The sequence below is a fragment of the Canis lupus genome, chromosome 10, assembly GCF_011100685.1.
Source record: "Canis lupus familiaris isolate Mischka breed German Shepherd chromosome 10, alternate assembly UU_Cfam_GSD_1.0, whole genome shotgun sequence".
NCBI lineage: Eukaryota > Metazoa > Chordata > Mammalia > Carnivora > Canidae > Canis > Canis lupus.
Window position 1 is genome coordinate 38,996,134 of NC_049231.1, and position 27,943 is coordinate 39,024,076.

The following is a 27,943-nucleotide window of genomic DNA, read 5'->3' on the forward strand; positions in this document are numbered from 1 at the left end:
ACTTTTACAAATGGAAGCTATGATTCTTAAAATGCTTTTTAAATGTAGTACCGGACATTGAATATTTAATTAAAATTGAATTAAAATAGATCAGAAATGTGACGTGATTTTTGTCAATGCTAATTTTTGCTAATTAAAATAAGTAATAGCTGCTTATGTAATGAGGAATACAGGGGATTTACCTAAGGCTTCAGAAATCTTATAATTTATGGGTATACAGCCAAAGATATGAGATTTAAGAAAATCTCTGACAAGAAAAGCAATGAGTAAAACAAGCAACAGTAAACAAGCTCCTAAGAAATAGGGAAAATGCAGAAGTATAAAGACATTTAAAAATAACTAGAGTTAGGGAGGCCTGGTTGGCTTAGTGGTTGAGTGTCTGCCTTCAGCTCAGGTCATGGTCTTGGGGTCCTGGGATCGGGTCCCACAAGGGACTCCCTTTGGGGAGCCTGCTTCCTCCTCTCCCTGTGTCTCTGCATCTCTCTCTGTGTCTTTCATGAATAAATAAAAAAACTTTAAAAAATAATAATAACTGAAGTTAATATTCCAAAACATAAAGGAAGATATTATTTCATGAAACAAGAACAGATTTCAATAAAAAAGAGCACTCAAAGATCAAAACAGAGCTCTAAAAAATAAATTTATGATAGCAAAAATGAAATTCAGTTAGAACAGTTGAAAGCTAAAATTTTAAGAAATCTCCTTTAAAAAAAAAAACAGACTAAAAGTGAAAAGGAAGAAAAATAGAAAAGAAAAAAATAAGAAAAGTAATGGATCCATTCAAGATAATAGATGTGCCAGATAGAATGAATGGAGAAAATGGAGGTGTAAATCAAAGAGACAACCCAGGATAAATTCCCAGAACTGAAGGAGACACATTTCGAGACAAAAAAGCCTCAAATGATCAGGACAAAGAAAACCCTAAAAGTCTCTGGGGAAAAACAAGACAAGTCAACCAGGTAATATTTCAGGGATACAAATGAGAATAATGTATTTCTCAACGGAAAACATCTTAGAATTCCATACCTAGCCAAATGGCAGTGATACATGTTCCTAGAATAAAGCACTCAGGCATTCAAGATCTCAAAGATTTGACTGCCCATACACCCCTTCTCAAGAAGCTATGTGAGACTATGTTCCACCAAAATGGATAAGTATTCCAAGAAAGAGGAGGATGTGGAAAACAGGGATCAGAAGATCCAACCCAGGAGAGAAGAATAAGAATTCTCAAGATGATGGTGAAGGGAAATCCTTCTACAGCTAGAGTGTGATCAATGTAGATTGGAGTAGAGCAATAGAGGCTGGGATGCCTGGGTGACTCAGTCTATTAAGCTAAGCATCTGCCTTCTGCTCAGGTCATGATCCCGGATCTTGGGATCAAGCCCCAGGTTGGGCTTCCCATTGGAGCGGGGGGGGGGGGGTCCTGCTTCTCTCCCTCTCTCTATCCCTCCCCCTGCTTGTGCTCTCTCAAATAAATAAATAAAATCTTAAAAAAAAATGACAGACAGCTATTGCATGGATGAAAAAGGGGAAAAAAAGACAAAGTAATAGAGTTTTGTAAGGAGCTGTACATTTTCGGGGGAGAATTTACAAATGAATTCACTATAGGTAATAGGAAACAAATGGGGGAAAATGAGGCAATTGTTAAATCCATGAAAAGAAAAAGAAAGATGTAACTACAGTCCCCCCAAAATAGCTCAGTTTTAGAGTCATAATGATAGTCAACATATATTTATTTACCAAAAAATTTTTTTAAGATTTATTTATTTGTTTATTTATTTGAGAGAGAGAGAGAGCAGGCAAGTAGGGAGAGGAGCAGAGTGAGAGGGTGAGGGAGGGGGAAAGAATGTCAACAGACTCCTCTCTGAGTGTCAAGCCCAACCTGGGGCTCGATTCACAACCCTGAGATCATGACCCGAGCTGAAACCAGGAGTTGGATGCTTAACCAAATAAGCCAGCCTAGCACCCCTATCTAATAAAAATGTTTGATAAAACTACATTGAAAGGATGAGAAGGCAAAATAAAGAGGTGAGTGCAGGGGAGGTAGTAAGGTTTAAATTAATTGATACCTCGTCTTCCATAGGAACAATACAGTAGTAGGCAAGACTAAAAAAATTTAAAAATCAAGAAATGTTTGAAAATCAAAAAAGGGGGATCCCTGGGTGGCGCAGCGGTTTAGCGCCTGCCTTTGGCCCAGGGCGCGATCCTGGAGACCCAGGATCGAATCCCACGTCGGGCTCCCGGTGCATGGAGCCTGCTTCTCCCTCTGCCTGTGTCTCTGCCTCTCTCTCTCTCACTGTGTGCCTATCATAAAAATAAATAATAAAAAAATTTTTAAAAAAAAGAAAATCAAAAAAGGAAAGTGGCAGAAACGAGTTATATGATAATATGAACCTAAGTACCAGAAGAAACAGGTGAAAGAGTTGAAGTTTTTGTCTCTGGGAAGTGAGATTATGTATGAGTGAAGCATAGGTTGTCCTTTTTTATTATAACCCATGTAAAATTATATAATTTCTATAATGTATATTACCTTATGAAAAAGAAAAAGTTAACTGAATTTTACAAATGAAGAACATAACTAGCAAATTATAAGGAATGCAAACTTTAGCTGGGAAAGGTCTTTATATTTTTAAAGTCACATCAGAACAAATGTCTTTTTTTCCAACAGTGTCACTGAGTTAAATCAGAAGCTGTGATATCTACCAAGTAACATTAGATTCGCAACTCAGTTATGAAGGTCCCTAGGAAAGTGTCGCGGTAATAAGAATGGTAGGACCCAAGTTCTAAACCCGAAGGCACTTGGATTCCTCCCTGGTAAGTACTGAACAACTCAAGGCCACTGTAATGCAGCAGAAAGTGCCAAGCAGAGGTGATCAGTTCATTCTAAACCACTCTAATGTAAAAAAATAAGTAACATCCCAGAGTTAGCTGTTGATCCCATATATATATATATATATATATATATATATATATATATATATATATTCTTATACTTTAGAGATCATCATTTGGTGGTCAAAACCCAAGCCCAAGAGACCATCAAATGATGATCTCTAAAGTATAAGAATGTACTCGATGGTTGCATTATTAGAACATCAAGATCATGGGAAATAATGATGCCCAGCATGCTGCCCCCATTGGATCACACACGAACACCGCACTGGTTTGGAGTGTAACATTTCCAAAGAAATGTAGATGGGAAAACTTCTGTGATAAGAAAATTCCTTGTTGATGGCAGTAAGGATGTCAACCTTGGAGACAAAAATATGGTTTGATGCAATCATTACATTAAACAATTATGGAGCTGTTAAGTCAACAAAGAATAACTTGGGATGAGTGTTTACAGAAAACAAGAAGTTCAAAACCTAGTTCAGGCACCTGCAGAACTGGAGGCCAAGTGAGAGACCTTGCCCTGTGCTCCTCTAGTTCTCTGCCCATGTCACTGTGATCACTCTATCATTATCATCTTCTGCAAGACAACTTACTCACCTTCATGTCCCATATCTTGAAGTCCTCACCACTCCTACCTTCCAAATCACCATATCAGAATCTGAAGAAGAGAAAGAACTGGGGGAAAGAGATCAAAGAAATTATGGGTAGGAGGGTTGCCACTTTATACAACCCCAGGAGACCACCACTAACCTCAGTCATGAGGAATGGTCCCCTCTGTCTTGAACAGTGTTAAACCTGCACATGAGGTCCTGGTGGTCCTGGTGAGACCTGATGCTGGCCAGATGAGGGTGTTTAATACTTGCTCAGAAGGGAGAAAGGAAAGATTGGTATCAAAATCCCAGGGAAACAACACCAATAACCACAACCAGTTACCTGGGAATGTATTCAAATTTAACATCAACCTATTTGCTGGACTGTCCTAGATTATATTGTACTATTCTGATTTGGGAGTTGACTCTACATGTAGATGACTAACTACATACCTATAACAAGTTTTTAATGAATAAATATGTAACTTGAGGTGCCTTAGTCTCCCAAATGCTAGCCACTCAGAGATCTGATGGCTACGTTTATTGTCCCCTGACCATGAGGAGGAGAGCAAGTGGAGTTAAGAGGGGAGTGGATAATAGGGAGTAGGTGGGAAATCAGAGGACAGAGGTGCTGACAGCTGAGAGGAGTTGGTGAGCATGCGTCAGGGGCCAGTGCAGCCCACTCACACCTGTCTATTTTTATAGGAACACTTAGCTGCCTGTGTCACTGAGCTTTAAGGGCATCGGTACCCAGCGTCCCAAAAGCCTATTTTAAGAGACTTCACTTCAGTGACTGATACCAACAACATGCAAATTCTGCCAAATGACTTCACGAAAAGAGGGTCTGCAGCAGCTTTCATAACTGGAAAGCAGAATATTGCCTCACTACAAGTGTGTAGACCTCAGGAGAACTAGTGAGAAAAACCATCGGAAAGAGGCCCCAGGGAGAAGGTTCACTATGTGTTGTGATATATTTTACACCCTCTACTCCTTCCCCAAAATGGCTTAACTATCTATGGTTTTCATTTTCCTGTTACCTCTTAAGCCCTTTTAAATAAGTGGTATGTCTCCCTTTGAGGCAAAGGTTTTGTATTTACCAGAAAAAATGAAGGTGAGAGAAAAACCCTCGCCCTCCCTCCTGACCTTCTCCCAGAAGGATGACGGGGTGATGGTTCTGAAGGGTCGGGGGGCTTGGAGGGGGTGTAGTCAGCATAAGGAAGAGGACACTGGATTCTCTTCCTGGAATAGGCCACACGCCAAAATGTTCCTCTTATCCACTAATAGTTTCTCACGTCCACTCACAAAACCGAGTTTGCCAGGTTCACTTCAGACTTGGAAACAGGGCACACTTCTTATCAAAGCACAAACGAAGCACAGGGGTGTCATCTCCCTCTCCTGTTGCAGGGGCTGACTTTGGAGTGTTCTGTCCACGCAAGGTCTCTCCAGTAACAATGATGTCTCATGCACAGTAAACCCTGAAGGTTCGGGAAGGCATTCTGTGGCCACACTGGAAAGAACCATGGGAGTGTTTGCACTGAGTGACCCGACAGGAGATGGAAGAGTCTGGTTTTCCTCTCCATACTGCACCAGGCAGATCCTTGGGATGAGGTAAGGAGTAAGGTGGTTGGTGCTAGCAGGTGGTCTCGTAGGTGCAAAATGTCAAAGCAGTTGACTAACCTCTTCCCTCACTGGGTGGCCTCCAAGGAAAATGCTCCTGACCCTAAAAGGCCCTGCTGCCCTGCACCAAACCTAAGTGACTTAAATTGAATACTGAGAAAAAGAAGAGAAAAGTGAACAGGATTTAGATAACTGTGGTTAGAAAAATTGCTTCAGGATCATTGGGTCTGAGTATTTAGAAGACTCAGAGGACTCCGGAGCGGTGGACATGAACATGCATACCTCTACAACACCCAATCCCCAAGTTTTCATTTGTTTTCTGGGAACCAATAATGTTTGAAGAGAGGTCATCCTCTCTGAGGCTGGGGAGCACAAAAGTCTTGAGGGTCCCAGTTAGACAACACAAACAGGGAAATGAAAGAAGATCAAATAATCATTAGATGATCATTTCTAGCAAAGTGTAATTCTAAGACAACAAGAGGCAAGGCGATGAATACTTTACTGAAGGAGTCTTCACAGGGACCCCACTAGGTACCCCAGCCCCACAGTAGGACTAAGGTACCACCACAAGGCTGACCCGGAGTGTACAGCAGTGGAACTAGCTGAGTATATATGATATATATATATATATATATATATATATATATATATATATATATGCTGGCAAGGGCCTGCCCTGGCTTAAGGAGCAGCCCTCTTCAGCTCCAACAACTGCAGGAATGCTTCAAGCAAGTCCATGGTGCCAGAGCTCCTGTTGTTTCCAGAGCCACTCAATCTATAACTTTATGTAAAATCTCATATTGCAAAACACTTTTAAAATACTATTATTGAGACTAAAAACACGTCTACTTGCTGGACTCTGTCCACAGACCTCTGCTTTACAATTTCTGACCTATAAAAATAATCTACAGAAAAAGAAGAACAAAACTAGAGGCACCACACTGATTTCAAACTGTATTACAGAGCTGTAGCAATCAAAACAGTGTGGTATCAGCATACAAAGAGATGCATAGATCCATGCAACAAAATAGAAAACCCAGAAACAAACCCATTCATATATTATCAATTAATTTGCAGCAAAGCAGGCAAGAATATACAATGGGGAAAAGACATTTTCTTCAATAAATGGTGTTGGAAAAACTGCAAATCCGCATACAAGAGAATGAAACTGGACCACTATCTATGCTATGCACAAAAATTAACTCCAAGTGGACTAAAGACCTGAATCCAAGACCTGGAACCACACAACTAGAAGAAAACATAAGTAGCAAACTCCTTGACATCAGTCTAGGTGATAAGTTTTTTTATTCTGACACTAAAAGCAAAGGCAACAAAAGCAAAAATAAACAGACGGGACTACATCAAACTGAAAAGCTTCTGCACAGTAAAGGAAACCATCAACAAAATGGAAAGGCAACCTATGGAATGGGAGGAAATATTTTGCAAAGCATATATCTGATAAGGAATTAATATCTAAAATACATAAAGAACTCGTACAAGTCAATAATGGAAAACAATCCAATTAAAAAATGAGACCTAAATAGATATTTTTCCAAAGGAAACATATAAATGGGGACACGTGGGTGGCTCAGTGGTTGGGCAGCTGCCTCGGCTCAGGTTGTGATCCCGGGATCCAGGATCAAGTCCCACATCGGGCTCCTGTGAAGAGCCTGCTTCTCCCTCTGCCTATGTCTCTGCCTCTCTCTCTCTGTCTCTCATGAATAAATAATCTTAAAAAAAAAAAAAAAAAGGAAACATAAATGGCCAACAGGTACATTAAAAAAATGCTCAACATCACTTATCATCAGGGAAATGCAAATCAAAACCACAAGGAGATGTCACTTCACACCTATTCAAATGCCTGTTATCAAAAAGACAAGAAATAAGCATTGGCCAGCATGGAGAGAAAGGAGAACCCTCGTGCCCATTGGTGGGAATGCAAACTGGTGCAACCACTCTGGAAAATAGTATAGAAGTTCCTCAAAAAGCTAAAAATACAACTACCCTATGATCCTGCAGTTCCACTTCTGAGGATATAACAAAGGAAATGAAAACATTCACTCAAAAACACATATGAATCAGTATGTTCACTGCAGCATTGTGTACAATAGCCAAGATACAGAAATAACCTAAGTGTCCATTAATAGATGAATAGATAAAGAAAATGTATGTGTATATATATATTTATATTATATTTATAATATAATCTATATTATATATTAATATGTAAACACATCTGCTGTATTTATTATATTATATAATTATTATATAATATATATGATCATGTTATGTATACATATATTTATTATATAAATTATAACATAATATGAGTTATATATTTATAAATTATACATAAATATAAATATATAAAATTACATATATGTTATATAAATTATAATATAATATATTCATGTATTTATTTTAAAATTATGTATAGATATATACATTATACATTTGTGTATATCTCATATTCTTTATCAAATCATATATTACATATAATAATGTAATGTATATTTATATATTTATATATGATAAAAGATTATTTTATGTATATTTATATATTTATATATAATAAAATATTATTACACCATTAAAAAGAATGAAATCTTGCCATTTGCAACAACATGGATGGAACTTGGGGTCACTACACTAAGTGAAATAAGTTAGCCAGAGAAAGGTAAATATCATATGATCTCACTTATACTTAAAATCTAAAAATAAGCAAAAGAAAAACCAACAGTAACCCAAACTCATAGATACAGAGAACAGATGGTGTCTGCCAGAGGCTGGGAGATGGTGGATGAAATGGATGAAAGGAGATAACAAGGTATAAAATACCTTTCAGTTGTAAAATAAATAAGCCATAGGGATGAAACACATATGTGAAAGTTATTAAGAGAGTAGATCTTAAAAGTTCTTTTTATAAGAAAAAAAAATTCTGTAAGCATGGTGACGGATGTTAACTGGACACATTGTGGTGATCATTTTGCAAGACACAAATATCAAATTACTATGCTGTACGTCTGACACTAGTGTAATGTTGGATGTCAATTATACCTCAATTTAAAAAAAAGCTATAACTTTATAAGACAACATATACATCCAAGAAATGACACTCAAATGATTCGATTATAGCCTTTTTGGAAATGGAAAATCACTTAGAGATCAAATCAATCCAATTTTTGGATGAGAAACACAGACCCTAGGGAATGGAGAGAGCACCATTCTAGTTCTAGCAAGAACTAGAGACTCCGTCTTCTGTCCAGTGTTCCTTCCTCCTCAGAAACTACCCAGCCAGGCACCTCCACCCAAGACCTGAGAGCCTTTCCTCTTCTCTTCTCAAAGCCAGCTGGTGGCTAAGTCCTTCATTCTATCCCTCATACTCTTTATTATATCTTCATTATGAAGGCAAGGAGGGATTGCACTGACTGATGAGAGAATAAGGAAGTTGGCCAGGGAGGATGTGGACACCACTTCTGGCCTGTGGGACCAGCTCTTGGGCCACATGATGCCCTTTCTGGTAATGCTGTTAGACTGTGTGTTTGATCCCTGCCCGTACACTCCAATTGGGCTCCATTTCTCCTACAAAAGCCCTTGAACCACCTGGCTGAAAGTGATCTCCCCAACCTCTAAGCACTCCAGATGTTTTGCAAACCAGTCACTTGGCACTTTCTGCCCAACTCAGTCATTACCAGCTGGGGTTCAGTCTTGGAATCAGGCAGGAGCTCAGACACTCCCAATGCTTAGGCTTCACCCCCATCCCATTTACTCAGAATCTCCAGCACCCAGGTTGTTCTAATGTGCAGCCAAGTTTGAAAATCTCTGACCTTTCTTCTATTTAGAGCCTTGATTTTTTTTTTTTACATTTCTGTTTTTTAAATATATATAGATTCAATCCCAGGCATTTTGGGTTTATGTTTGATGTTTATTTCAAGCTTCTTCTTTTTTTTTTTTTTAAAGATTCTATTTACTTATTTGAGAGAGAAATAGCAAGAGCAAGCATGAGCAAGGCAGAGAGGGAAAAGTAGACTCGCCACTGAGCAGGGAGTCTGATGTGGGGCTTGATCCCAGGACCCGAGCCAAAAGTAGACGCTTAGCCAGCTGATCCACCCAGGCACCCCTGTCCAAGCCTCTTGAGAGAAAGGGTTAGATTGTTCATTTTCAGTCTTCTTTCTAATACCTGCAGTTAAGGCTGTGTATTTTCATTGAAACACTGCTTTAGCTGAAACTTGTAGGTTTTGATATGTCGTATTTTCATTATGAGTCAGTTCAAAGTATCTCTAATTTCCTTTCTGGTCGTTTTTCAGCATATTTAGCGCCTTTAAAGTTGACATTTCCTAGGTTTTATTGTGCCCATAGGTTATTTAGAAACGTGTTTCCCAACTTACAAATATGTGTAGATCTTTCAGTTATCTTTCTTTTCTAATTTAATTCCACTGTGGTCAGAGAACATATTGTGTATGATTTCAGTCTTTTGAAATTCGTGGAGGATTCCTGCATGACTCATAGAATATGGTCTACATTGGTACATGTTCCTTGTGTCCATGAAGAAATATGTAGTCTGCTCAATCTTCTGTGCATTGCTATATATCAAGATCAAATAGATGAAGTCATTTTTTTCTATTGTTAGTCTTTTACATCCTTTACTGATTTCTTGTTTGCTTATAACAGTCCCTGAGAGATGTGTGTTAAAGTCTCCAGCTATAATTACGTTTCTCTATTTCTCCTTTCAATTGTCACCTTTTCTTTATATATTTTCATTCTATATAGTTTTGTACTTAAAATGTGTCTTTTATCATCAACATATAATAATGCTTTTAATACAATCTGATATTTGTGTCTTTTAAGTATTAGTCCATTGATAGTGAATGAAATTACTGATATATTTAGTTTTAAATCTATCATCTTGTTAATTTTTTCTACTTGTTCCCTCTCTTCTTTACTTTTCCCTTATTGTTTTACTTATTAATCAAGCATTTTTATTATTCTACTTTAATCTATCAGCCTATTACTTATACATTCTTTTGTTATTATTTTAGTGATAATCCATTAGATTAAAAATACATCCTTGGGATCCCTGGGTGGCTCAGCAGTTGAGTTGTCTGCCTTTGGCTCAGGGCCTGATCCCAAAGTTCCAGGATCAAGTCCCACATCAGATCCCTGCAGGAGCCTGCTTCTCCCTCTGCTTATGTCTCTGCTGCCTTTCTCTCTGTGTCTCTCATGAACAATAATAATAAAAAAAATCCTTGACTTAGTGCAGCCTATCTTAATTTAGTACTTTTACCACTTTCTGAACGGTGCATGGAATTTTTTTTTTTTTTTTTTAGTGCATGGAACTTAAAACAGTTTAACTTCATTTACACTGCTCCTGTTTTGTTTTGTTTTGTTTTGTTTTAATTTGGTGCTACTGTTTTCATTCATACATACTAACTATATTTTATTTTATTTTTTAAAGATTTATTTCCTTCTTTTAGAGAGAGTGGAGGAAAGAGCAGAGGGAGAGAGAGAATCTTCAAGCAGACTCTCCAGAAAGCGAGTGCAGAGCACATTGGGGGCTCAATCCCAGGGCCCCGAGACCATGACCTGAACTGAAATCAAGAGTCTGACACTCAGCTGACTGAGCCACTCAGATGTCCCATTATATATGTTAACTATATTTTAAACCCCATAATCCATTATTAATTATTATCTACCTTCATATTTACCCTTTGGGGTGTTCTTCATTTCTTTCTATGTGTCTGTACTTCCATCTGAGATCATTTTCCTTCTTTTTGAACAGTTACTCTCTTTAGTACTTTTTAAATAAGAATTTCTGTTTGTCTGAAAGCATCCTGTAAGTTCTTTCAACACTATGCAGATGTCATTCCATTGTTCTCTGACTATTAGACAATCAGTCATCAGTCTTACTGTTGTTGCGTTGAAGACAATCCATCTTTTTATTCTGCTTGCTATTAAAATGTTCTCATCTGTCACTTTCAATTCTTTGGCTGTGATGTGACTCAGTATGGGTATCTTTAAATTTATCTGCTGACATTATCTAACACTTTGAACCTACGGTTTGATGTCTTTTATTAATTGTGTAGACCTTATTTTTAAAAACATTACTTTCAAAAATATTACTCCCACTCTTTTTCTCTTTCTCTGTCCTCTTTTCCCGGGAACCCAATTCATACATTAGACCTTTATAGTATGTGTTCTGCTTTTGTGTCCATTTTGTTACTTTCTACCTTTTTTTCCATTCTGTACTTTAATCTGGATATTTGTATTGTCCTTTCTTTAGTCTACCAATCCTTTCTTCTGCTAAGTCTAATCTTACACTAAAATCATTCATTTAACTATTAATTTACCTGGAGTATTTTTTCATATGAATTATCATTTTTTTATGAATAATCATTTGAGATCTATGGAAATGATATACACACAACACATTGGTAAAATTGTCTTTCCACTGTCTCCTTGAGGATGTCAATCATAGTTATATTTAAATCTCTGTCTGCTTACTAATATCTAAGTAACTCATGAGACTTTTCATTTTGATAATTTTTCTTAGTTTCAGTTACTTGATCTTAATTTTAGTATGGCTTGTGGTTTATTTCAAGTTCTGGACATGGCCTATCAAAGACTGGAAGATGTTTTCCTGTAGGTTGCATTAATGTTCCATCTGGCAGGCAGGAGGCATGCCCACTGATCATCATGATCCTATCATGGGCTAACTTTATGCTATTAGGTCTGTTAGGTCTGTTTAAACTTCACTCTTTCTTCTGTGACATAGCCTTTATCCCTAAGACTGGGCCCTTCTGGGAGCTCAATCAATATTCTATACTATTGAGCAATGCCTCTCCTCTTTCATGGGTCTTAAACTCTGATCTCTCTCTCCCCCATACCTTATGGCTGCTGAAATCTCTGGTCGTCTCTTTATACACCAAGCTGCAACTTTCTGCTGGTTTCTGCTTGTTTCTTAGGTTAGCCTGATGCATGCTCACCTTAAGAGTGGGCAGATGTTTCCAGGGAAAATGTATGTAAAATTTTCAGTTCATTTCTCTACAGGTCCTTTCTTTATGCAATTTTGCCTCTCAAGCAGCCACTTCTGTAGACCTGAAATCCAGCTCTGTCTCCTCAACCCAGTGGGACACTCACTGAATGCTGTGACCCTCTGTGTCCATGCAGAGAGCTAGCAGATGCTGTCAGGACAGAGCTGGACAACTGCGAAACTCACCCCCATGTGCTCCATTCTCTCAGGGACTGCCCCACCTCTCTAGTCCTACCTGCACTGGTTGCATTCCAAAGCCTTCAAAGAGTTTCTATTTTTTCCAGCCTTTATTCTTTCAGCAAGAGACTTAGTTCAATATCAGCTATACTATTATGGCTGGAAGTGGTATTCTCTCTCTCATCCCAAACCTCCCTAACACTTCTATTTATATAGATATTTGTTATCGGTGATATTTGTTGCCTCCTTCTGCGGCACTTTAGCTGCGTATTCACAAAGAGAGAAAAGATGCGATCTCTTTTTTTTTTTTTTAGGTTATTTTTTAAGATTTTATTTCTTTATTCATGAGAGTACAGAAAGAGAGAGAGAGAGGCAGAGACACAGGCAGAGGGAGAAACAGGCTCCATGCAGGGAGCCCAACGTGGGACTTGATCCCAGGTCTCCAGGATCACACCCTGGGCTGAAGGTGGCACTAAACTGCTGAGCCACCTGGGCTGCCCAATGAGATCTCTTCTTATCAATGATCTCTGATGTTCTTAAATGGACAATTATTTAATTTAAGGAAATCCTCAACAACTGCATAGCCACAATTTGCATCCCAAGAATTACAAATATCTGTAATATAATATAATATATATGTATATAATATATAGAATATCTGTATCAGTGTGTAATGCTACGTTCACCAGCGATGGTAGACTAGGATGGTCCAGGACTACTTCTGATACAAAAAAGGCTGGAAAAAATATAGGAAAATGTATCCGGAGTCAGTAGAGAGCTGCCCAGACAGTGAGGGCTTAAAACAACAAAACTCAGGGGCTGCAGGTAGAGAGGAAGGAAGCCACAGGGCGAGCCTGATGTTCTGAGCCACTTTGCCCTTCAAGCACATGCTGATTCCAAAGTGAATGGACAGGACTCAGTAGCCAGTCTTTGTTGATCATCAGTGGAAAAAATCAACGAAACTTTAAGTACCAGACTCTGGGACCCAAACTCATGCCTCATGACTCATGTCATCAGAAATCCAGAGCCCAGAGAATTTATCCTCTAATTCACTAAAAAAATATCTGGGGTTAGAAGAGGCAGCCTGCCTGCTCCTCGCCTAGCAATCCCCAGTAAGGAGCAGCTCAGTCAGAGACAAATGAGCTGTCTATACCGCCAAGGGACTCTGAGGATGAGCTTTTTACTGGGACTAAGCATGGCATTGCAGCAGTTTGTTTTGTTTCTTAAATTCCACATGTGAGTGAAATTGTATGGTATTTGTCTTTCTCTGGCTGACTTATTTCACTCAGCATAATACTCTCTCTCTATCCACGTCCTTATATCTATATTTCAATTGTGCTATGGGCTGAATTGTTCCCCCCCACAACCCAGATTCATATGTTGAACTCCTGACTTTAGTCGCAGTACCCCAGAATATGATTGTATTTGTAGATAAGATCTTTCAAGAGGTCATTAAAGTTAAATGGGGTCATTAGGTGGGCCCATGATCCAATATGACTAGAATCTGTATAAAAAGAAGTTAGGTGTTATGGACTGAATGTTTTGGATGCCTGGATGGCTCAGTGGTTGATCACTGCTTTTGGTGTGATCCTGGAGTCCCAGGATTGAGTCTCACATCAGGCTCCCTGCATGGAGCCTGCTTCTCTCTCTGCCTATGTCTCTGCCTCTCTCGGTGTGTCTCTCATGAATAAATGAATAAAATCTTTAAAAACAAACAAAGAAACAATATGATATGTTTTTACTTGATTGAGCTTCTAGGCTTTGCTTATCTAGACTTAAGATGAAATGACACACCTGCACCTGTGTCAGGATAGGCAGGAAGGAAATGTGACTATGGAGAGTGGGGCCTCTGAGACTACTCAGGGTTTAAAACTAACCTTTAAATAATAGATCACCTGTTTTAGGTATAGTATGTGTTTTAAAAAGAAGGCCTGTTCCATTATCTCAGGAATTTTACAATAGCTGAAGCAGCTAAAAGTTAAATGGCTTAATTTAAACAATTTTAATTTTTAAATTTTTTGAAAGATTTTATTTATTTATTTATTCATGAGAAACACACAGAGAGAGGCAGAGACATAGGCAGAGGGAGAAGCAGACTCCTTGCAGGGAGCCTGATGTGGGACTCAATCCCGGGACTCTAGGATCGCATCCTGAGCAGAAGGCAGACGCCCAAACACTGAGCCACACAGGTATCCCTAATTTAAACTATTTTAAAACCTAATTAATGGTAACAAAGTAAGTGTGGATTTGATGCAGAAAGAACTGGCTCGGGCAGCCCTGGTGGCTCAGCAGTTTGGCGCCTGCCTTGGGCCCAGGGTGTGATTGTGGAGACCCTAGATCAAGTCTGGCATGGGGCTCCCTACGTGGAGCCTGCTTCTCCCTCCGCCTGTGTCTCTGCCTCTCTGTGTGTCTCTCATGAATAAACAAATAAAATTTTAAAAGAACTGGCTCTGTAGACCAATTTGACGTAAATGACCAGTGCCAATTCTTTAAGCCCCATTGGCATCACATTCAGTATTCTTAGATACAGTCACATAAATTTCTTGAGACAAATGTCTGTGTTGTCTTCTGACTCGGAGCTACTACACTCAAGTTCAGAGGCAAAACTGGAGCACGAACCTTAGAGATCTAGGGTAGGGCAGGAGTTTGTTTGGTTCCCAAGATGAACATTGTACCCTTTCAGCTTCACTCATCACTCAAGGCAAACCAGCAGAACAAAACTCAGCTCCATTGTGCTGTCTGGGTCACCTCCTGGGTTACTTTACCTCTTTGAGCCCCACTTCCCACAGTGACAGTGCCGGGGATATGATAGAGAGCACTCACTATTGGTTAACACTCTGTTTTTAGGAAGCTGGGAGGAACAAGAGGTAGACAGGAAGGTGTTGGCTCCTGTAAGTACACATGTCCTGTAAATGCCCTCCCTTCTGTGTGTGCCCTGCAATTCCTCACAGTATAGCTAAGGAGTAGCTTCCCCTCAATTAGGCATTCTGGATGCAGTGCTATTAACGATCCTCCCTGGAGGTGTGCCTTGAACAAGAGAGGGAGAGGATTTCATCTCCAAGCCACTGCTGAGAGAGGGCACCCACTCAATCTTGGGAAGTGACAACTGATAATTCAAAATCCATCAAAATTCATCAAAATCTTCCTGGTGTTGGGGTTACTGTGAAGTTTCTCCGAAGCCACCTCTGATCCAGGTGTGTGAATCACTAGATAAGCCACCATTGTGTCTTTTTTTTTTTTTAATTTCGTCTTCCTAATTGTTTTTATTTCTTCATTCTATTTTCATCTATCATTTAAGTTTTGTTTCCAGTTTTGTTATTTATAAAACACGTTCCTAAGGTTCAGTGACTTGAACTAGAAAAGTCCTTCAAAATCCAGATAAAATGATCACCTCATTTTTAAGCACATCCTAACTTGTGCCTCTGTTAAAAGACAAAAGTGGGGAGTAACTGCAGCCCTGTGTGTTGCTGAGGTGAGTGTAAAATGGTCAGCCTCAATGGAAAACAATATGGTGGGTCCTCAAAACAAGTTAAACATAAAATTACCACATTATTCAGCAATTCCACTTTAGGTATATGCCCCCAAAGAATCAAAAGCAGAGATTCAAATAGATATGTGTACACCCATGTTGATAGCAGCATTATTCGCAACAGCCAAAGATGGAAGCAATGCAAATCTCCATCTGCAGATGCATGGAGCAACATAATGGCCTATAATTATTCAGTCCTAAAAAGAAAGGATATTTTTACACAAGTTGCAGCATGGATGAACTTTGAAGACATCACGCTTGGTGAATAAGCCAGTCATAAAAGCACAAACTTTTTTAAAAGATTTTATTTATTTATTCATGAGAGACACACAGAGAGAGGCAGAGACATAGGCAGAGGGAGAAGCAGGCTCCCCGCGGGAAGCCCGATGTGGAACTCGATCCCAGGACCCTGGGATCACGACCTGAGCCAAAGGCTGACAGACGCTCAACCACTGAGCCACCCAGGTGTCCCTAAAGGACAAATATTTGATATGATTCCACTTATATGAGGCACCTAAAGTTGTCAAGTTTGTAAAAGCAGAAGGTAGAATGGGGGTTGCTGGGGCTGAGGGGAGAAGAGGAATGGAGAGTTGTTGTTTAAAGGGTACAGACTTTCAGTTTTGTAAGATGAACAAGTTCTGGAGAAGGATGGTGGTGATGGCTGCATGACACCACGAGTATACTTACTACACTGATTGTACGCTTGGAAAGGTAAGTTTTATGTTATGTATATTTTACCATAATTTGGAAAAGGCACAAATTGGAAGCAGATTGGGGGGGGGTGTTTAATTGATGAGATGCTGATTCAGTTGGTACCCAGATGTTGTGTGGCCCTCATAGATGAGGGCAGGTACCATGGATGGATCTACTGGGAAGTCCATATTCTTCTGAATGCTCTTCACATCAAGCAAGCAAAGCAAAAAAGGCAATAGATTTTTTTCTTGCAGTATCTTAAAAATAGAGAAGAGAATCTAGGTCGATGTTCTTGATAGCTCTATTTATTTTCCATCTCAAAGAATTCCTTCCTGTTCTGGGAAAAACTAATGAATGTTTTGCACACGTTTCCATGTTTTCTGAGCGGGAGGAATGTGATTGATGATGGCCAGAATGGAAACTGCCAAGTTCTTAGAAAAGGTATGTCTTTAAACTAAACCTCCCTCCACCCCACCCAAAGTCCTTTTCCAAAGATGTAACTAAATTTAACCATCCAGAAATCATCAAGAGCATCATATTTGTAGCTTGGCAGTTCTTTCACACCCTGCCCCATGTCATGATTTCTGTGTTCACACCCCTCAGTGACAGAAAACATTGACTATGACTCAACTTCATCATGTTCTTTTCATAAAAATTAAAATCTCCGGACCACTTCAATGAACTTGGAAGTAAGAGTTTCCATGCCAGGACTTCGGAAAAAAGTATTTGGTGACCAAATATTTTTGTGCGGTTTTGTGGTTCGAATTTTACTCACAAGCCCTAAGAGCTATTTTCATCTCATTTTATTGATGCAAGTGTGAATACTGGATGGTGGAACAGACACTGAGTACAAGCTGCTTCTGAACCATGGAAATGCCCTCGAGCTGCTTGGCCAAAACGCAAAGTGAACAAGATTTGGGAATCATCTCCTTTCTGTTGAGTTTGGAAGTTGAGATGTCAAAGGAGCTTCTAATGTGAGGTAAAGCAGAGAGTCAGCGTGGAGAATGGCCAGTTCCAGTCTGGGAAGAGCTCAGGCAGGGACCTTGAGAAGATATTAATGGGCCCTCTGGTTTCATGCTGGTTGCACTGCCCATGAGACTGGGCAAGGTCAAGTGGGAGGAAGGGAGGCAGCCTACACAGACAAGAATGTTGGACAAGAGCTGTTATTCCCCTCGCCAGTATAGACACTTGTGAACTCAGATTCTTTTGCTTTCATTAATGTGGCCTGTTAAAGCACCCCACATGACAGATTAGTTCACTGAAATGACCACCTTTAATACTGGGGCCTGGGGACAGTCACCAAAGGGAAAGGGCAGAAAGGCAGAAGAAACATTAAGAAACTGGGTTGCAGTCTCTTGCTATTTATGACTGTGGGACTATTAGCAAGTTACCGGACTTTGCCAAAGCCAAGTTTCTTGATCCATAAAATGGGGGCTGCCTAACTCAAGAGCTCTTTATAGGAGGGACTGGAATAAGGTAGGTACGCACAGTAGAGCAGCTGGTGTGTGGCAAGGTGTGTGCTCCTTATTATGTCCAGGCATTCTTTCTGTTGCCGGGGCCGTGGGCAAACCATCTGTTAGTCAGTGAGCTGGCATTCACGGAGCACCTGTTGTGCACTGAGCACCCTGGGAGGTGCTGAGAGGTCTATCCCTGCAAGGCAAGTGGTCTTGGACTCTACAGGCCAAAGAAAGAAGACATATTTCAAAAGTGTGCCATGATGAGTTACATCAGCATTCAGAGAGGACTTTGGGCTACATCTTGAAGCACAGCTGGATTTTGGGGGGAGCTTCTGAGCAGGTGCATAAGTCCCCCCAGTCCACCAAACTGCTCCTTCCTGGCCTCATGCCTACATTCCACCTCCAGATATGTCAGAGCAGCTTTGACATCAGGACAAATAGGGTCATCTTTAGGGTGAAGATCTGTGATTAGGAGGTGAGGACAGTGAGGCCAGAGAACAATTGCTTCTTGGCTTGATATTGGGCTGCTCCCAGGATATAACCATGGTAGCAAACTTAGTCCAGCGGTTAATTTGTTGCCAAAGGAATGATACTCAAAAAATGTGATCTTGTTCCTTTCATTCCTTAAGTTTTGCTTGCTCTGTATGTCTATGAATTCAAGTTAAGTAAAAACTTGTACCCAAATAGGTGGCTTACTTTCTTCTTATGCCTAGTTTCCGATGCGGTACATGTCCTGGAGTGTCCAGTTTTACATTTGGTGGAACTCCTGCCCCAAAGCAAAGCATGTGTGTTGATGGACCTGGTCCAGACTCCAGAGGAGCACAGATAGGAAGACTAGGGGCTGGGCACTCGATGGACTGAGCCAGTCAGGGGCCAGGCAGGAAGAAGACAGCACCCCAAAGGAGAGTAATGTGTAGTGAATTTAATAAAGGGACCACTTTTAGAAGGATGTCCGAAAGAGACAGTGAGGGTCCTCAGGGTCAGCAACAAGGGAAAGCGCTGACCACCCCAGGACTTGAGGGCACGAGGGAAGAAGTGATCGCCAGATTCCAGAGAGAGCCGAGAGTGGCAGAGGCAGCCACCTGGCAGGAGCTGTAGCTTTCCATAAAGAAATACAGAATGAACAACAGCAACCTGGCAAGGGGAGGGAAATAAACACCACAATTTCACTCTCTCTGATGTCCTGCCAGGGTTCCCCATTGGCCAAACCCAACTGGCAGCCAGGTTTGTGGAGTCCATTGATTCAGTCCACGATGGTCAGCCTCCTGGATACAGACCAGGCCGGGGACCAGGGGTGGCAGGGGTCTGGAGGGGGAAAGGGAAAACATTCAGCACAGTAAGCTTCTATACATTCTTTGTTGCAGGAACATGATGCAACTCCTATTAAAAACTTACCTCAAGTAATATTTATTATGGAATAGAATTCAGTATATAAATGGGCCCATCTTTACTTCCAGTAAAGAACAAATAATGAGATGTTCTTGAAATTCTTTCATTATTCCTGTTGACATCCATGAAAATGTATATAATGATAATGCATACCTATTCTTTAAGTTTTTTATCATATAAATAGCAAATATTCTGAAGGAAATAAAAAAATTATGACAAAAATTAAATTACCTGCAACCGTACCATCCAAGGATGACATTTTAAAGATCCTCCTGCAAATCCATTCAGTCTCTTTTCTGAGCACACGTACAAGGGTTTTCATACAACAACTATCAGATTGTGTTCTGTGTCCATTTTTATCTCCAGCTTTTTCAGCTTAATGTAACCGAAGAACATATTCGCGTGTGGCTGGCCACATGGCTCCTATCTTCAGGGTATATCATAATTTACTTAGACATTTAATTTACTTAGACATTTTCTATTATTGGATATTATTAAATGTTCAATTTAAGCTCTTTCCCATTTTTTTGCTGTTGTAGTTACACCACAAAGATAGTACATGCCACTTTGAAAAAGATGACTCTGGCTTCTTGTGCTTGCTACCCACACCTTCCCAAGTAGACAAAGGCACAGGTTTTAAACCCATCTTCAAAGTACACAAAGCAAACCGGCATTTGCCCTCCTTCATGGATGGCGGCTACGTTATTCTCGCATATAGATTAAAGCGGGTGTCCTACCGAGCTCTCCTAGAACCTCTGTGTTCAGAGGTCTCTGGACACACAGCAGGAGAGGTGACACTGAAGGCCCGCATCCCCCTGGAGGCTCTGAGGGGCAGCAGGGAGTGTCACGGGCTCCCCATCACCCAGCAGGACAAATAAGCAGATGGGGACGCTCTGCAGAGCAGCAGATGAGCAGGTCATCGACCTGGAAGATCAAGCTCTGCCTTTCTACTCACCGCTGTGCTTGACCTTCACTGTCTCTCTTAAAGCAGCGCTGCTGAGACAGGGCCGATTCTTTCTTTCTTTTTCTTTCTTTCTTCCTTCCTTTCTTCCTTTATTCTTTCTTTCTTTCTTTTTAAATATTTTGTTTATTTATTTATTCATGAGAGACACAGAGAGAGAGAGGCAGAGACACAGGCAGAGGGAGAAGCAGGCTCCCTGCAGGGAACCTGATGCGGGACTTGATCCCAGGACCCCGGGAGCACGACCTGAGCCAAAGGCAGATGCTCAACTGCTGAGCCACTCAGGTGCCACCAATTTTTGCCCACAATTACCAATGACCATGGGCACCCCCCCCAAACCCGACGTGTAGGGCACCTTTGGAATGATCCCGCAGATGACCCCTCCAGCCACTGCTCATCAGTCTCCCTGCTTCTGTTGATGGAGATTGTTCTCTTGGCAAAGTTTTAGAAACAATTTATGTTTGCTGGGGGGAGAGGAAGAGAACCAGAACCAAAATAGAACCATTAGCACAAAAATTTTTTCCTACCGTGTGTTGTCTGACTTCGGGTTATCTGGAATCCATCTGCTCCCAAAAGAATTGTAAAAATGTTAGGAGGGCAGGGGGGTGGGAGTTCAGTTGGAGAAGTTTTGCAAGTCTGATCTGAGGTGAGAGAACCTGCCCGGCTGCCGTATGACAGAGGGCAGAAAACAGCAAAGGGACACTTTAATGCTCAGTCCTGTGGGGAGTTCAGAAAGCACGTCCCAGGTGAGCTCCGGGGGTCACATGAAATCCTCCACCCAACATCATGTGGCCCCTTGGGCGAGTCTCAGGGATTCACAATCAGATAAGCCTGGGCCCGGCATTCTGGGCCTGAGGGTCTGGTTGGCCTATAGTCTCCACCACTCCGTAAACGAAGACATGCTACTCCATGTCAGAGATGCCACAGAAAGTTATGTCCAGTGTTCAAAAGGGGCCCAAAGGAGGGGGCAAGAGGTCATGTCCACCAGGAGATGGGCTAAGCCCTCCCCTGCAGATGAGTCACCATCCCAAGCTTGGAAGGATAGTGAGAAGGGTGATGACTGTTAAAAGTGTTTGCTGGGCACTTCCAGGTGCCGTCACTGTGCTCACCGCAGCCAGGGTCCAGTTAGGAGGCCAGCTAGGGGTGTGGGGGCACAGGCTGAAGGACGCAGTCCTCCTGAGCTCACACCAGGGTAAGGTTGGCACCTGAGGGGGAGCACCCCCTTTCACTGCCGTTCAGCGTGGCCCCCCTGGTCCTCCCAACACTGCATTCAGACCTCACTGATCACCTCCCAGCTAGCTTAGAAAGCAGCTCTGTGGGCACCTGGGTGGCTCAGTGGTTGAGTGTCTGCCTTTGGCTCAGGTCATGATCCCGGGGTCCTGGAGTAGAGTCCCTCGGCCTATGTCTCTGCCTCTCTCTCTGTGTGTCTCTCATGAATAAATGTTTAAAAATCTTTTAAAAAGAGAGAAAGAAAAAAAAGGAAAGCAGATCCTCCATTCCCACTTGTCTATGAGAGAAATCTGTAAGGGTGGGTTAGTGCTCACAGCAAGCAGAGCTGGTACCGGCACCTGAGTCCTCTCCCTGCAGAACTGGGCTGCTGACAACACCTTCACCAGACAGTCGTGGGGTATTGGGGTGTCTTCCGGGCATGAAGAGAACATTCAAGGCCTGATGGGGAGACAGCAGCTCCCACCCAGAGGCAGTAAACCTTTGGCTCAGAGCTTAAATCCAGCCTGCAGATGGCTTTGCTTTTGCTTATGGAGCATTTTTGCAAAATTTGGGCCACTGTTTAAAAATGAGTGACTTCCACAACACTCTGGAAGTCGAGATTCCCTCGACCTGTGAGAAGAGCTAGCAGCACTGGGCCCGTGTATCTGCAAGGAGGAGCCAGAAGGGAGGAGAGGCTGCCGGGCCTGCTGCCCTGCACCTCCAGCACCCCTTGCCCAGGTCTGTGCCTTCCTCGAGGCAGTGACAGAGTTGTCCTGGGTACTGCATCTAAACGGTGTGGGTGCACTTCTGACCGGGTAGAGGATACAGGCCTGAGGTCGAGGGCCAGAGGTTTTTGAAAGTGTCTTCCTTCTACAGTTTCCTGCTCGGCAACATGAGAGGACATGGGACAGTCTGCACACTGCGCGCTGGTCACAGAGAGCATCTAACCCAAACCCGGGAACCTAGAACCATCTGTGGAGGCAACCAAGAACCATCTGAAGATTTTTTGTAAAATATTTTATTTTTATTTATTTGAGAGAGAGAGAGAGAACAAGCAGGAGGGCCAGACACAGACGGAGAGAATCTCAAGCAGACTCCCCACTGAGTGCAGAGCTCCATGTGGGGCTCGATCTCAAGATCCTGAAATCATGACCTGAGTTGAAACTCAAAAGTTGGACGCCCAACCAACCCAACCACCAGGCGCCACTTTCTGAGAGTTTTAAACAAAGGAATGACAGACTCTGAAGGAAGCCCTATAGGATGCATAGGGTTCCTGGACCACCTTTCCGTCGTTCAGCATCTGTCTCTCTTCCACTGTGTTCCACGCTGCACCTCTGGAGTCCTGCAGAGTGCCCCAGCACAGTGGGGCGGCAGTGAGATGCCTCCTCTCCTTGTTCTCCAGCTTCCCTCTCCTTGTCCTCAGCTGATCACCCTACCCTGACTCTCATTTCAGTGAGAAAGAGAAGCCATTGAGAGGGAGCCACCACACCTTCCCACCACTGGCCTCTTGAACCTCGCTGCTAGAAAGCAGCCCTGCTCTAATGCTAGCCAGCCCCTGGGGTGGTGGCCTCAGCCCCTCTGCTCTGCTCCAGGACTTCACCCTGCTTTCTCCTCCTCCTCCCTGGAATCATCCTGTCTTTCCTCTCCACTGGCTCTGCTCACCAGCATGCTTAAATATAAAAATAAGTAAACTAATCAAAAAGTCCCCTTTTCCATTTTTTTGCTCCCCTTGATGGTAGAACTCCTCAGGGGGCTTGACTCTACCCATTTTGTCACTTCCTTACCTGCAAGTTTGACTAGACCGTCATCAGTACATTTCTACTGGGCTTTGTCAAGGTCACAATGCCTTCAATTTTGCTATATTACACGTCTTGTCTTCTCTCCCCTCTCTGTAGCATTGGACACCTGATCCATCCCTCCCCTGGAAATTCTTCCTTTGCTAGGCTTTAAGGGCACCATGCTTTCCTGGGGGGTTTGGTCTCTCCAATTAAGCTTTGAGGTCCATGGAGATGGAGAGTGATCTGGGCCATTTCCTCCTTTCTCCTGAGCATTCATATGTGTGCCTGGCACTCAAGAAAGGTTTACTGAAAGATGGAATGAGTAAATGGGTCATCCTTCCTGCAGTGCCCCACAGAGCACAGAAGCCATGCAGGTGAACACTTAATGAGGGCAATCATTTCCTAAGGCGGCTGTAATAAATATCCATACATTTACTTAAAAGGACAGAAGAGAATTCTCTCCAATTTTTGAAATCAGTCCAACATCAAGATGCCAGCAGATCCACACTTCCTTCCAAGGCTCTCAGGGAGAAACTTACCTTGGCTTCTTCTAGCATTTGGTGGCTCCTGGCCATCCTTGGCTTGGGAATGCACAAGTCCAATCTTTGCCTCCACTGCCCTTTCCCATGGGTCCTTCTGTGTCTCTCCTTCCTCTTATTAAGATACCATTGGATTTGGAGTTGTCCCTAAATCCAGGATCTCAGAATCCTTAGCTAATTACACGTGTGAAGACCTTGTTTCCAAACAAAGCTGCATTCTGAGGTTCCTGGTAGACATGAATGAGGAGCTGGGGTAGACACTATTCAATAACTGTACATCTCCCTTGAAATTTAAATTGTTTGAGTACCCACAACAGCTAAGAGATTCATCTACTGGGGCCCATAGAGTTTGTAGTCCTCAGGTGTCTCTTAGAAAGATAATGTTCCTAAAGTGGTGGAACTGACAGCCGAATGCGATTTTTTCTTTTCTTTTCTTTTCTTTTCTTTTCTTTCTTTTCTTTTCTTTTCTTTTCTTTTCTTTTCTTTCTTCTTTTTTTTAAAAGATTTTATTTATTTATTCTTGAAAGAAGAGAGAGAGAGAGATAGAGAGAGGCAGGACACAGGTGAGGGAGAAGCAGGCTCCCTGTGGGGAGACCGATGTGGGATTCCATCCCAGGACCCTGGGATCATGACCTGAGGCAAAGGCAAACGCAACCACTGAGCCACCCAGGTGCCCCAGAATGCTATTTTTAATCTTTAAACACAAACATGTGAAAATGTATCCTCCTTTATTTTCTTATATGTGATTTTAAATTTTGACCTTGAGTTCCCCTTCTACCCAATGGAGAAAATGTAGGCAATCATGTCCAGGTAAATTCAGGTCTTTTCCTCAGTACTTCAGGTTGGAATACTCTGGGTTAGAACTCCCAAGTGCAGCACCATCCTTCCCACGTCTACTCTCCTCCAGAGTCCTAGTGGGCTCTGCCAAATGGTCTCTGGGGTCTTGTCTTCACTCCTGAGATATCCCTCAGGACTCAGTGCGAAGGGCCCCTGAGCACAGATCTGCTGATCTATTGTCACTCTGCCCCATGTGGTGACTTACCAAGGACTCCGCACCAGCATCTAACTTCCTTGTCTACTCTCCTCTCTGGTCCTTCCTTCACTTCCCTTAGATCTGGGGAATGGAGGGCCCTGTGTGGATAGGAGACAGGCTAGTTTTGCCTGACTGCTCTGTGCACAGATTTTCCTTTCTCAAACATGGATGGAAATAATTTTGGATTGGTTTAGTTTGGTTTGGTTATCATTTTTTAACTGAAAATCAAGAATTGTCTTTCTTTGATTTAGGCTTCCAGCACGCCTGCTTTTCTGAGATGGTGACTCATGTTTGGCAATCTGTTTATGTGAGGCAAAGGCCCTGGGGCACAAGTGAGGAAGTTCACTAAAGCAAAGGTGAGGACCTGTCTTAGGGCCAGGACATCCCCTTACATTATGCCATCCATACATGAAGAGATGATTGCCTATGAGACTACACCCAAATATTCTCCATTCATAGCACCTTCAGAGTCCCAGAAATCGTTCCATGGTGGCTCTAGACCAAAGAAATACCAAAGAAATACAAAAATTTCTTAAATAATTAGGTTAAAAAACTTGATAAGTATTCATGCCCTAACAACATAGTAGGCAGTTGCAAAAAAAAAAAAAAAAAGGAACACAAAAAACAAAAACAAATAAAACCAACCTACACTGAGCAACTTTTCAAACATTGGAATCAGATTGGACACCATCTGTTATGCACTGGGTCCCCAAAATACATGTATTAAAACCTTACCCGTCCTCCCCCCTCCCCCCACCCCATCCCGGGCACCGGGGTGGCTCAGTCAGGTAAATATCTGCCCTTGGCTCAGGTCATGATCTCAGAGTCCTGGGGTCAAGCCCCTCATCTGGTTCCCTGCTCAGTAGGGAGTCTGCTTCTCCTTCTCCTCCCCCTGCTCATGCTTGTTTTCTCTCTCTCTCTCTGTCTCACACACACACACACACACACACACACACACACACCAAAAAAAAAGCAAACCAAAAAACCTACCCCCCAATTCGTCTATATTTGGAGGCAGGACATTCAAAGAGGTAGAATCAAATGAGGTCATATGAGTAAGGTCCTAATTCACTAGGACTGGGGTCCTTATAATAACAAGAAAAGACACCAGGGATGTGTATACACAGAATAAAGGTCATGGGAGGACATAGAGAGGAGACAGTGTCAGAGAAGAAAAACCTTTCCTCTACCCTGTTTTGTTGAGTGATTGAGGCCTGCAAATTAAATGAGCAAAAAACAGATTGACAGGGGAAAAAGCTATGCAGTTTTTATCATAATTTACATTCAGAGAAAGGTTTATAGAAAAGAAATAAAACTCAAAAAAGTAGTTTGGAGCTTATATGCCGTCTTAATAAAGGAAGGGGCATTTTGGCTTTTAAGGGTGATAAATAGTGGGGCAGTAACTAGGAAATATATGAAGGAGCTAATGGGTTATGGTAACAAGATCTGTTTATGGAGACTCATGTTGACTCCCTATCTGTGGTGTCAAGAGGGCCCTTCCCTCCTAGTGGGCACGGGGTGCCCTTTCACAGAGAGACATGTAGGCCCTGCTTTGGGGAATAAAGGAGGGCAGACAGCTCTTCCTGCATCTGCTCCTTCTCAATTGCCCTCATCTTAAAATAGTCCATGAGCCGAAGTGGCGTATTTATTTATTTTTTTTATGATAGTCACACAGAGAGAGAGAGAGAGAGGCAGAGACATAGGCAGAGGGAGAAGCAGGCTCCATGCACCGGGAGCCCGACGTGGGATTTGATCCCGGGTCTCCAGGATCGCGCCCTGGGCCAAAGGCAGGTGCCAAACGACTGCACCACCCAGGGATCCCCGAAGTGGTGTATTTTGGGGTGACATATCCTGATCCCCTTCAACTGTCATCTGCAAGCCAAGGGGAGAGGCCTCCGGAGAAGTCAATTTTGCTGACCTCTTGATCTCAGACTTTCAGCTTCCAGAATGGTGAAAAGATAGACTTCTGCTGGTTAAACCACCCAGACTATGGTATCGTATTATAGTAGCCTTTGCAAACTAATACACCATCATTCACTTTCCTTTCTTTTAATTTTATTTTATTACAGACACTTTGACAAAGAACAGGACTCCATCTGGCACCAAGACTATACATGTCCTTGAGCTAACTGTCCGCATCGGCTGGGCCAGATGTCAAGCGTGCTTTCTTCCCCAGGAAAGGCTGAAAGAGCCCAAGGGCTCTGTGAGGCTGCTTTGGCACACATGGGCAAGTCATCCAGAGTTGGAGAACTATTACTTCAGATCAGAAAACGTCAGTCTTTCTCCTTCAAGAGGCACAAGTGTAGCGGCCTAGGTTGCCCACTCTGTTCTTTTGATTGACAATTTTTCATCTACATAGTATTATAAAACTTTAGAGGTTCAGTATTTTATAGCAACCTATAGGCCAAACACAGATGTACCAATTCGAAATAGTGAAAAGAGAATGTAAATGATCCCCCAAAGAGAAGTAAGACTTCTTACTTCGCTGAAAAGTTGAGCAGTGAAGGGCAGACCGAGGTGGAAGGTGGCATGTGGTATTTATTTTCCTCTGCTTACCTCATGGAAAACCAGGAGGAAATGAGGAAATGTAATGAAATAAGGACTTGAAGCTTAAGTACATTGCTGAAGTTATAAAAGTAGAATGGATACTTATTTAAAAATAACTATTTTTAAAATGGAGGAGGGCAGGAAACGTGGGGGAAATGTTACAGAGCTGGATTCCTTATCCACGCTCTGGAGAGTGAACAGATACAGGCTAAATCCAATAAATCACCAAACAGAGGAATAAACATGTGCTTTCTCATTGTTTTAGAAGAACAACAAACAGGTAAACACGTCTCTCCCTGGGGAGGGCTGCTGTGTCTGTACCTGGGTTTCAAGTGAAAGCAAGATGCCTTATCTTTTTCTTTAATCAGCATTCTATTTTATCGGAGTTTTAAAAATGATTTGCCCTTATTGCTTTCATAATTAAAGTTTTGTTTTCTAAGAAGAAAATGTTCACCAAATGTCATGTGGAAAGAACAGTGTTTAAAACAATATAGTTGCCTTT

At 41.9% G+C, this 27,943-nt stretch overlaps 1 long non-coding RNA gene across 1 annotated transcript; it reads left to right on the top strand.

The window, feature by feature from the left end:
* Window positions 1-4,922: 4,922 nt before the first annotated feature.
* Window positions 4,923-27,943, top strand: LOC102155326. The gene is made up of 3 exons (XR_005365202.1): window positions 4,923-5,090; window positions 25,146-25,250; window positions 26,964-27,943. It is a non-coding gene; the product is annotated as an uncharacterized LOC102155326 (long non-coding RNA).